Consider the following 11,871-nt stretch of genomic DNA (forward strand, 5'->3'; position numbering starts at 1 on the left):
CTCTCTCTCTTACACAGATGAACATCTTTCAACTTTCTTACTATATCAGTTTCAGCCTTTGTCTCATAGAGCCAGGAACCCAGATTTGATTCCACCTTGGGTTGCCTGTCTGTGTGCAGTTTGCACATTCTCCTTATGTCTGCATGGGTTTCCTCTGGGTGTTCTAGTTTCCTCCAACAGTCCAAAGATGAGCAGGTTTGGTAGCTTGGTCATGCTAAATTGTCCATAGTTTCCAGGGATGTGAAAGCAATGTGGATTAGCCATGGGAAATGCAGGGTTACATGGATAGGGGAGGGGTCTTGGGATGGGTGAGATGCTCTTTGGAGGTTCAGAGTACATTCGATGGGCTGAATAACCTGCTTCAACACTGTAGGAATTTTATAAATAACATTACAAGTCATTCCAAACAATGTATCTCATCATCACCCTGCTATTTGTGTATTTGGGGTGCAGGTTTCACTGGCAAGCCCATCATTTCTTGTTCATCCCTAAATTTCCTTGAATGGAATACTTTGTTAGCCCATTTCAGAGAGCAGTCACATATAGGCTGGACCAGGAAGGACAGCAGATTCCCTCCCTAACAGGCAATAATGAACCACTAATTTTTGCAACAGTTGTTATCATTACTTAGGCTTTTTTTAGATCAAGAGTTTTTCAATTTACATTTTACTAGTGGATAGAATTTGAACCAGAGTAACAACCTGGGGTTCTGGATTTCTAGTCTGGTGATTTTACCACGACATATCTTAGCCCATCCATATCGACATATGAACAAGGAACAAGAGTAGGCCATTTGACATTTTAACCTTAATTCGACATTCCTGCATATACAGTATACCCAATAATCTTTCATCCGCCCTGTGATCAAGAATCAGTCTACTACTTCCTTAAAAATATTTAAACAATTCTGCATCCACTGCCTTTTGAGGAATGGGATTCCAAAACTCGCAACCTTCTAAGAGATAAAATATTTCCTCATCTCTGTTTTAAATGGTCACTCCCTTATTTCTAAACTATAATCTCTAGTTCTCAATTCTCCCACAAGAGGAAACATCCTCCTAATCAAGACCCCTGAGGATCTTAAATTTTCAATTAAGTCACCTCTGACTCCTGTATACTCCAGAGGATACAGGTGCAGGCTGTCATATTCAAGCAGCACTTCAACAGTATCTCACTTCTAAAGTGCATCATTAAAACAATCTTCTATAGGGTGTAGGTTTGCTCCCTGAGCTGTAGGTTTGATATCCAGACGTTTCATTACCTGGCTAGGTAACATCATCAGTGGCAACCTCCAAGGGAAGCAAAGCTGTTGTCTCCTGCTTTCTATTTATATGTTTGTCCTGGATGGGGTTCCTGGGGTTTGTAGTGATGTCATTTCCTGTTTGTTTTCTGAGGGGTTGATAGAAGAATGGAGAAAGTGAAGTCATATGGTTTGCAGGGTGTTCTAGCTAGGTGAATAAAGAACTGGTTGAGCAACAGGAGACAGAGAGTAGAAGTTGAAGGGAGTTTCTCGAAATGAGAAAGGTGACCAGTGGTGTTCCACAGGGATCACTGCTGGGACCACTGTTGTTTGTGATATACATACATGATCTGGAAGAGGGCATCATTGGTCTGATCAGCAAGTTTGCAGATGACATGAAGCTTGTTGGAGTAGCAGAAAGCATAGGGGACTGTCAAAAAATACAGGAGAATATAGATAGACTGGAGAGCTGGGCAGAAAAGTGGCAGATGGAGTTCAATCCAGGAAAATGTGAAGTGTTACATTTTGGGAAGTCTAATTCTAGAGCCAACTATACTGTAAATGGAAGAGCCTTGGGAAAGGTTGATGAGCAGAGAGATCTGGGAGTTGAGGTCCATTGTACCCTGAAGGTGGCTGCACAGGTGGATAGAGTGGTAAAGAAGGCAGATGGTATGCTTGCCTTCATCAGACGGTATAAGAGCTGGCAGGTCACATTAAAATTGTACAAGATTTTGGTTCGGCTGCGTTTAGAATACTGTGTACAGTTCTGGTCGCTACATTACCAAAAGGATGTGGACGCTTTGGAGAGGGTGCAGAGACGGTTAACGAGGATGTTGCCTGGCTTGGAAGGTGCTAGCTCTGGAGAGAGGTTGAGTAAGGAAGAAACGAGCTTGAGGGGGACCTGATTGAGGTCTATAAAATCATGAAGGGTATAGACAGGGTAGATAGAGATAAGATTTTTCCCAGGGTGAGGGATTCAATAATGAGAGGTCACGTGTTCAAGGTGAGAGATGAAAAATTTAAGGGGGATACACGCGAAAAGTATTTTACACAGAGAGTGGTAAGTGCCTGGAATGCGTTGTCAGCAGAGGTAGTAGAGGCAGGCATGGTAGATTCATTAAGGTGCCTCTGGACAGATGCATGAGTAGGGGGGTGGAGCAGAGGGGTACAGATGCTTAGGAATTGAGTGATAGGTTTAGACAGTGTATTTGGATCGGCTCATGCTTGGAGGGCCGAAGGGACTATAAATTTTCTTGTTCTTTGTTCTCTTATGCACACATCAAGAAAATGGCATACAGCTCAAATTCTATTGCAAGAACAAATTTTTATACTGCTTTTACAGACAAGTTTCCAACCGCAAGTTTCTTTTTTACTCCTATCTCCATTCAATTGTATTCACACACATCAAATTCCAATTTAGTATTTAGAACTATACCATCCAAACACATCATTACATTTTCACATCTCGGATGATAAATATGTACTTTGTTATTACCTTTTTTCAGTCCCTCCTATTGCCTGACTATTTTAAGTTCCAAACTCCATCCAGCACAAAGTTTTCAAATATTTCACCTAAGTTAAAAAACATCATGCTAGGAGCTGGCCCTACCCACAAAACTCACTAAACCACCAGAACAAGTTAACCATTGTTTATGCTTTGGCTAGTTGGTCCTATTTACAGACCATCAAAGGGCTCTTAAGAATAAAGTCCTTTTGGTAAGTCCTTCTGTAAGTTTCAATGAGTGTGAAGGTAATTGAAACTTACAGAATACTGAACAGCCTGAGTTGATGTTGGGAAGATATTTCCATTGGATGAAGAAACTAGGACCCGAGGGTACAGTCTTAGAGTAAAGGGAAGACCTTTTAGAATGGAGATAAGAAGCTTCTTCAGCCAGAGAGTGGTGCATCTATGGAATTCACTGCCACAGAAGGCTATGGAGGCCAGGTCATTGAATGTATTTGAGACTGAGATAGATAGGTTCTTGATTGTCAAAGGGATCAAAGGTTAAGAGGAGAAAACTGAAAAATGGGGATGAGAAAGTTATCGGACATGATTGAATAGTAGAGCAGACTCTTTGGGCTGAATAGCCTAATGTCTACTCCTATATTTTATGGTCTTATGGCATCCAGTGGACCCTTTTTTAAAAGCTTTTGGATTTTTTTTAAAAAAAGAAACTGACACCAATATAACTAGCAAATGTTTTGATAAAATTTTTCAATATAAAGTCATACAGCACAGAAAAAGAACGTTCAGCCCAACTTATCCATGCCAAACAAGTTTCCCACACTAAACTAGTCCCACTTGCCTGTGTTTGGCTCATTTCCTTCCAAACCTTACTTCCAGTCATTTGAAAAAAAGTTTGCTGATTTGGTGGCTCAGTGGCTAGCACAGTTGCCTCACAACAACAGGGTCCTGGGTTTGACTCCAGCCTTGGATGATTGTGCAAATTCCACACATTCTCCTCAGGTCTGTGTTAGTTTCCTCCAGATGCTCTGATTTTCTTCCACAGTCCAAAGATGTGCAGATTAAGTGGATTGGTTATGCTAAATTTCCCTGTAGTTTGCAGACTGGTTAGATTAGCCATGGGAAATGCAGGGTTAAGGTAGGAAAGTGGATCTGAGTGGGATGCTCTTTGGGGGTCAGTGTGGGCCCTATGGGCTGAATGGCCTGCTTCCATACAGTCGGGATTCTATGATTACTTAATAGTGGGCTAGATGTTCTCATGTTTATATTTAGATACATTTTCAGTTGTACTAATCAAATCATGACAAGTTACTATTTTTAAATAGAAGAAATATTTTTAATATAAAAAAGGTTCTAAAACACCACCTAATTGCCCTGGTTCATGACAGATTTTATGTTTTATGCAAATGACTGAGGTGGAAACTCAGAAAATATATATTTCTCAAAACAAGTGCAGTTTGCATGTGGATCACCAATTGTGGCCAAAGCAACAACTCAACACACATAATGTTGACTTTATGTTCTTTCTAATATAAATATATATCTTATGCTGTTCTACCACAAGAGCCAGATTGCTTAGATTTAGAATTTATCTGTCAATTATAACAGTACCTAAACTGTCCAAAAGTTTAAACTGATCAATTTCAAAGAGGGCAAACAAACAATAAACATAATCTCAAAAGAATCTAACTGTCCAGTCCTGAATGTTAAGAAAATTACAAATGAGGTTACCGTTAGTGCTCCAAATCCATTACGCATTGCTACCTGGAGATTGCAAAGTACTAAACCCCTAAGTGAATGATAATTCGTTTCCTATTGATTTGTATGGTATGAATAAAACAGTAATCATATTAACAGGACCAGGATATCTTAGAAGCACTGATCCAGGAACAAGGCATTTAGGTTTTATAATGCAATGTTGAATAGACAACTGAAAACACCCCAAAGTTCTGTTTTAATTAAGTACATTTTCAAGCCAACTTGATTTCAACAAATCATCCCAAAAGAATTACACTTTGGCAAATTCCAAACCAAATCTAACATTCTTTACTTTATTATTTAACAGGATCCAGACATCTCTAGCTAGGCCAGCATTCTTTATTGTCTGTCCTAGTAGCCCTTGAGAAGGTGGTTGTGAGCTTCCTTTTTCAACTGCTCTGTCCTTGACGTGTAGGTAGAATTACACTATTACAGTAGAAAGGAGCGACAGGATTTGTGACTCTTAGACCAGTTACTACAGACACCTTGACAAGTTACTACAGTGCATTTTATAGATGGTACACATGGCTGCTACTGGGAATTGAGTTTTTTTGAGTCAGTTTAAAGATGGTGAAATTAAGTATCAATCAAGTGGACTACATTGCCCTGGATAGTGTTAACCTTCTTGACTGTTGTAGGAGCTGCATTCATTCAGGCAAGTGGAGAGTATTTCACCACATTTCTGACATGTGCCTTGACATGTGGAGAGGCATTAGGAAATCCGAGTCTAAGTTAGTTGCCACAAAATTCACAGCTTAAATATTTAGATTCTTTCTTGGTGTGATCCAAATGTTACTTGCCACATAACAGCCCATGCCTGAGTATTATCTGGATCTTAATGCTCTTCAAGCAAAGTGCTTCCATATGTTACGATGCTATCACTTTAACATGGTTATTTTGTCCTTGGGTCTTTTAAAGAGAGGTTGTAAAGGCAGAGGTGCTGAAATGTCTCGGAGGAGCCGAGTCTAACAATGGCAGGAGCATGTCCAGTTCTCCCAGTTCAGGATTTTTCTATTTTGGTTTATTTTTAGCAGAAAATATATTGGTAGCAGGAATAGAACTGCTGCAGATGATCCCTGGCTAACTTTTCTCTCTGAAATCTTTCCTGCCTGTAAGAACCTGTGTTTGAATTTACCTATTGCCAAGGTGTGCGTTTATGAGAGGTTACAGCTCCTTAATTAAGTTGCAGTTTCGAATCAGTTGGGTTTTCAAATAGTTGTTATTCTAAATTGTTTTCTTTTGTTTGTGGTTCAACTATAATGATTAAATGTGCTTTGCTTAAAGCTTGACCAGTTGCATTACATCTGGACTATTCACTTCACATCTGCCTTTAAAATAAGTTAGGGTCTAGGCTATCTTCTTAAATATTTTGAGGGGGTCTGGTCTATAACACATACTTGTAAAAAAAAGTAAAAGTAGGACTGGCAGCATCTATGGAGGGAGAAACAGAGTTAATGTGGAGTCCTGTATTCCTTTGCAGTCAGGATCCAAATGTTAACTTTTTCTCTACAGATGCAGCCAGATCTCTTAAGTTTTTCCAGCATTCTCTGTGTTTTAACATTTTCAACATCTGCAGTATTTTACATTTATAGAAGTGGAATGTCCTGCTACAGCTGTATAAAGTGTTAGTAAGGATCACATCTTGAATATGAGAAAATTATCTCATTTAGAAAAAGATATAATTGAAGATGTAGTTTAGAGAAGGTTCGTTTGATGTGTCAAATAGATTGATTTTAAAAAATGAGAAAAAAAAAACTTTGTGAATAAATCTACTTAAAGACTGGCTTTTTTTTGCCTTCACCAACTGACTATCGGGAGTATAACATCCTGTTATAACACCCTTGTGATGAAGGGATGGTCATTGGTGAAGTGAGAAGATGCAGATGGTTGGCCCTAGGACACCAACTTGAGAAATTTTTGTAATATTATCCAGGGATGAGATGACTAGCCTCCAGCAGCCACAATTCCCTTGCACGAGGTAGGACTTCAAAAGCACAGAAACTGCCTCCACCCACCAATTCCTATTGACTCCAGTTTTGCTAGAGCCACTTAATATCATTGACTGTCAAATATTGCCTTGCTTTCAAGGGCAGTCATTTTCATCTCATTTTTGGAATTGAACTCTTGTGTATATTGGGACCAAGTCTAAAAGAAGGTTCAGCCCATAGCTTTTGCAGTTATTAGTATGTATAGTTAGTATCTTGATATCAAGTGGAACGAATTATATGGCTTTTTCTTTAATGTGCAAGGCTCTGAAGTCATTAAGGGTAGGTATATTTATGTGGCAACCCTCTCCAGTGATATAGTTTACCAGCATTCACAAATGGATATGGCAGGACAGCGGATCCATCGTTCATGGAAACACTTAACTCTACCACTTGCTGTTTCGACCATTTAGCACACAAATAGCTCCATTCAGTAACTTCATCAGGTTGATACCTTATCTTAGGTATGCCTGGTGCTGCTCCAGGCACACTCCCCTGCACTCTTCATTTAGCAACAGTTGATCTCCTGGTGGAAGAGAGAAACCATGAGATTACAGATTGTGATTAAGTACAATTCTGCTCCTTATGGTCCATATTAATTCTTGGAAGCCCAATTTTGAATCATCAGATCTGTTTGAAATCTATCCCATTTAGCTCTGAGGTAATGCTACACAACTTGATGGGAAGACAAACTTCACCTTTCCACAACAGTTGGCAAGAGTAACCACTGCACAATGCCATGGACTGATGCATGTGGCAGGCTGGTTGGTGAGGATGACAAAGTTTTTTTCCCCCTTGTTGGTTCCCTCATCACTGCAACAGACCCAATCTAGCAGCTATGACCTTTTGGACCTGACCAGTAGTGGTACTACGGATGACTCTTGTTGTTGGATATTGAAGACCTCAACCCAGAGTATATTCTGTGCCCTTGCTATGCTCAGTGTTTCCTCCAAAAAACTAGAGGATTACAGATTTACGAGGTGAAGGGGAGTTTTGGAGGAGAATCAATAGAAAGCAATCAGAAAGTTCCCTGACTTGCATTTGACTTGATGCGTTTGAGACTTCTTACACTCTGGAGTCATTGGGAACACCCAGGGCAGCTCCCTCCTGACTGTATAACAGTATGCCACCATCTCTGCTGGCTCTGTACTGCTGATAGGACAGGACACAATCAGGGATGGTGGTATCATACACACAATTATACTTCTAGACAATATAAAGCTGTTGTTCAACTGGTCTGTGGGACACCTCTCTCAATTATGATAAGCCCATTTTGTTAGCAAAGAATGTTTTTCAGGCCGTTGTCTGTGAAACTTTGGTTGATGCCAGAAAGTCTATGTAGTTATGACATTTTCTTCTTTAAGAACATTAGTGAACCAGATGGGATTTTGCTACAATCTACAATGTTTTTGTAGCCAACATTAAGCTAGCTTTTAATTCAAGAGTTATTACTTGAATTTAAATTCAATTACATTCCATGATAGGGATTGTACCCAAGACTCTAGAGCCTTAGTCTGGGGACCTGGATTACTAGGAGAAAGTGAGGACTGCAGATGCTGGAGATCAGAGCTTAAAAATGTGTTGCTGGAAAAGCGCAGCAGGTCAGGCAGCATCAAAGGACTTATGCCCAAAACGTTGATTCTCCTGTTCCTTTGATGCTGCCTGACCTGCTGCGCTTTTCCAGCAACACATTTTTAAGACCTGGATTACTAGTCCAGGGTACATTAATACTAAGCCACCACAATGAAAGATTATTGGGGGCATGCAGGAATATAGAGTTAAAATTAAAATCAGATGAGCCATGACTTTACTGAATGCAGAAGCAGGCTCGGAGAGCCGCTTTTGTTTCTATGTTTTCACCTAGATTTTTTTCTGTCATTAGTAAACCATAACAAAATTGTTCAATTTTTGAATTTTTATGAAGTAAAGTTACAACCTTTTGACAGGGATGAAGTAATGGTGAAGAGGCAAAGACTGTGCATTATTGCATCATCCTGTAGAGAATGGTACTGACAATTTCTGGTTTGACTAAATTCATCCCATGGAGTGATCAACAAAAAATCTGACTTCCTCAAGAGGAGAAAAAACTCCAGGTTCATGAAACATTTTCACACAGTTGCTGGAAGCAAAGCAATATTAGCAAAGAAATGTCGATCCACATTCAAACACTTTCTAAGTTTCCTGACAGTTCAGAGACAAGTCTTTGCCTATAATCATCTGGAGTGCAAATGGCAACTGTTTTAAGTACTGAGTTGTGCAACTAAATTGAAAGCAGATGTATGTATCTTGGAAACAGATCTATCAATGTTAGTCAAACTGTTAACCAGCATAATGGGGAATATTCAAATATTTTTTTATATTCACTGTTTGATAATTTTCAAGCACAAAAACTGTGTTCATGGCTCAATAGCGTGTGAACAAAAGATGGAGATGTGAACTGGATTCTTCAGCTCACTTCAACCATACAAAACGCTAGGACTAAATCTTCAGGTATGGTAAGAAGTTCCCTTGCAAATCCATTCTTCTTTCAACATTATTCTGGTTTGTCTGCAATTCTTAAGCTTAAGTTTGAACTGATTAAAATAAATTTTGAAACAACACTGAATTTACCATTTATGAATATAACCAGGCATGCATAACTACATTCCCCAAAAGCAAAACCAGCTGTACCAAATATTTTAGGGAGAATATTCAATTACATACATCAAATGCTCACCTTCAAGTGGCATGACTATTTCATGAAATACACAAGAACATACAAATTAGCAGATCATTCAGCCCTCGAGCTAGTTCAGCCTTTTAAGATGATCATGGGTGAATTTTGTGTTGACTTGCACATGCCCTCTATGCCAATAACCTTAGACTTTCTAACCTTACAGGAAGTTACCTACCTCCATCTCAATAGTATTCAATGAGCTAGCCTCCTTAAACAGAGTATTCCAGAGTTATATGTTGTTTTGAGAGAAAAACAAATTCTTCTCATCTCAATTTTAAAAGGGTGACCCTGACTTTAAAAATTGCCGTCTGGTTCTGGACTCGAGAGGAAACATCCGTTCAATATCCACATTGTTGAGACCATTTAGGGTCTTAGACAGTTCAATCAAATCATCCCTAAATCTTCTGAACAAGACCAGTCTGTCCAATCTATCCTCAAATTAACCCATTTATTCCTTTAAACAAGCTAGTTAACTTGTTCCAAACTGCCTCCTATGCATTAACACTTTTTCTTACAGAGCAAAACTGCACACAATTTAAGATATGGTCAAGGCCCCATAAAATTGAAGTGTAATATCCTTCGTTTTATGTTCAATTCCTTGTGAAATAATAAATTGCATCCATTAGTCTTCTTAATTATTGGCTGTACTTGCATACTAATGTCTTGCTACTTGTGAACAAAAATACTCAGATTTCTCCATTTCAGAATTGTGCATTCTTCATTTACGTAATTCTGTTTTTTCAATTCTTCTTGCCTAAATGAAAAAAATCACATTTTCCCACTTCATACTCCCAACGGCCAGATTTTCACCTACCAATCATCTTTGTAATTTTGAAATTTAGTTTTCAGTGACCATAATTCAGTTACGTTTAGTTTATTGATGAAAACAAATAGGTACATGCCACAGAGCAAAAGTAATCGATGGGGCAAGGACAATTATAATGTAATTAGGTAAGACTTAGGATGCATAGAATGGGGCAGCAAAATGCAGGGGATGGGGACAATCGAAATGTGGAGCTGGTTTAAGGAACAGATATTGCGTGTCCTTGATAGGTATGTCCCTGTCAAGCAGGGAGGAAGTGATAAGCTAAGGGAACCATGGTTTACTACAGAAATTGCATATCTTGTTAAGCGGAAGGAGACTTATATGATGAGATAAGATGGTTCAGATGAGGTGATGGAGCATTACAGGTTAGCTAGGAAGAATTTAAAGAGAGGGTTAAGAAGAGCAAAGAGAGGACATGAGCAGTCTTCAGAATAAAGGAGAACCCTAAAGCTTTCTATAGGTATGTGAGGAATAAAAGGATGACTAGGGTAGGAATAGGGTCAGTCAAAGACAGAAGTTGGAAGTTCTGTATGGACCCTGTGGAGATCAGAGAGGTGCTAAATGAATATTTCTCATTAGTTTTCACTCAGGAAAAGGAGAATACTATAGATGAGAAGAATGAGGTACAAGATATTAGACTAGAATTTATCAAGGCTAGTAAGGAAGAGGAGTTATCAATTCTAGGAGTGAAAAGTAGACAGGTCCTCTGGGCCAGATGGGATTTATCCAAGGATTCTCTGGGAAGCAAGGGAGAAGGTGTTGGCGCCTTTGGCTTTGATCTTTGAGTCATCATTTTCTACAGATTTAGTACCAGAGGACTGGAGGATTGCAAATGTTGCACCCTTGTTCATGAAGGGCAGTAGATATGACCCAGGTAATTATTGACCAGTGAGCCTTATGTCTGCTGGAGGAGAAGTTTTGGAAAGGATTATAAGAGATAGGATTTATAATCATCTAGCAAGCAATTGTTTGATTAGAGATAGTCAACTTAGTTTCGTCAAGGGCATGTAATGTCTCAAAAACCTGAGTTTTTTGAGAAGATGACCAAGCACATGGATGAGTTGGGCAGTTGACGTGGTGTACGTGGACTTCCGTAAAGCCTTTGATAAGGTTCCACATGGTAGGCTGTTGGAGAAAATGCAGAGGCATGGGATTGAGGGTGATTTAGCAGTTTGGATTAGAAACTGGCTTTCTGAAAGAAGGCAGCGAGCGGGGTTGATGGAAAATATTCAGCCTGGAGTCCGGTTACTAGTGGTGTGCCACAAGGATCTGTTTTGAGACCACTGCTGTTTGTCATTTTTATAAATGACTTGGACGCAGGCATAGGTGGACGGGTTGGTAAGTTTGCAGATGACACTAAAGTCGGTGGAATAGTGGACAATGTGGAAGAATGTTGCAGGTTGCAGGGGACTTGGATAAACTGCAGAATTGGGCTGAGATGTGGCAAATGGAGTTCAATGCAGATAAATGTGAGGTGATTCACTTTACAGGAAGGCAGAATATTGTGTCAATGGAAAGATTCTTGGTAGAGTGGATGTGCAGAGGGATCTTGCAGTCCATATACATAGATCCCTGAAACCCTTGCCACCCAAAGGTTGAGAGTGCTGTTAAGAAGGCATACGGTGTGTTAAGTTTTATTGGTAGAGGGACTGAGTTCTGGAGCAGTAATGTCATGCTGCAACTATACAAAACGCTAGTGCGGCTGCACTTGGAATATTGTGTACAGTTCTGGTCGCCCCATTACAGGAAGGATGTGGAAGCACTGGAAAAGGTGCAGAGATTTGGGTCTGCTCTCATTGGAAAGAATAAGGCTAAGAAGGGATTTGATAAAGACATACAAGATAATCAGAGCATTAGATAGAGTGGACAGTGAAAGTCTTT

Source organism: Chiloscyllium plagiosum, unplaced genomic scaffold (genome assembly GCF_037043375.1).
Source record: "Chiloscyllium plagiosum isolate Xiang-an unplaced genomic scaffold, Cpla_swu_hap1 HiC_scaffold_4, whole genome shotgun sequence".
Classification (NCBI taxonomy): Eukaryota; Metazoa; Chordata; class Chondrichthyes; order Orectolobiformes; family Hemiscylliidae; genus Chiloscyllium; species Chiloscyllium plagiosum.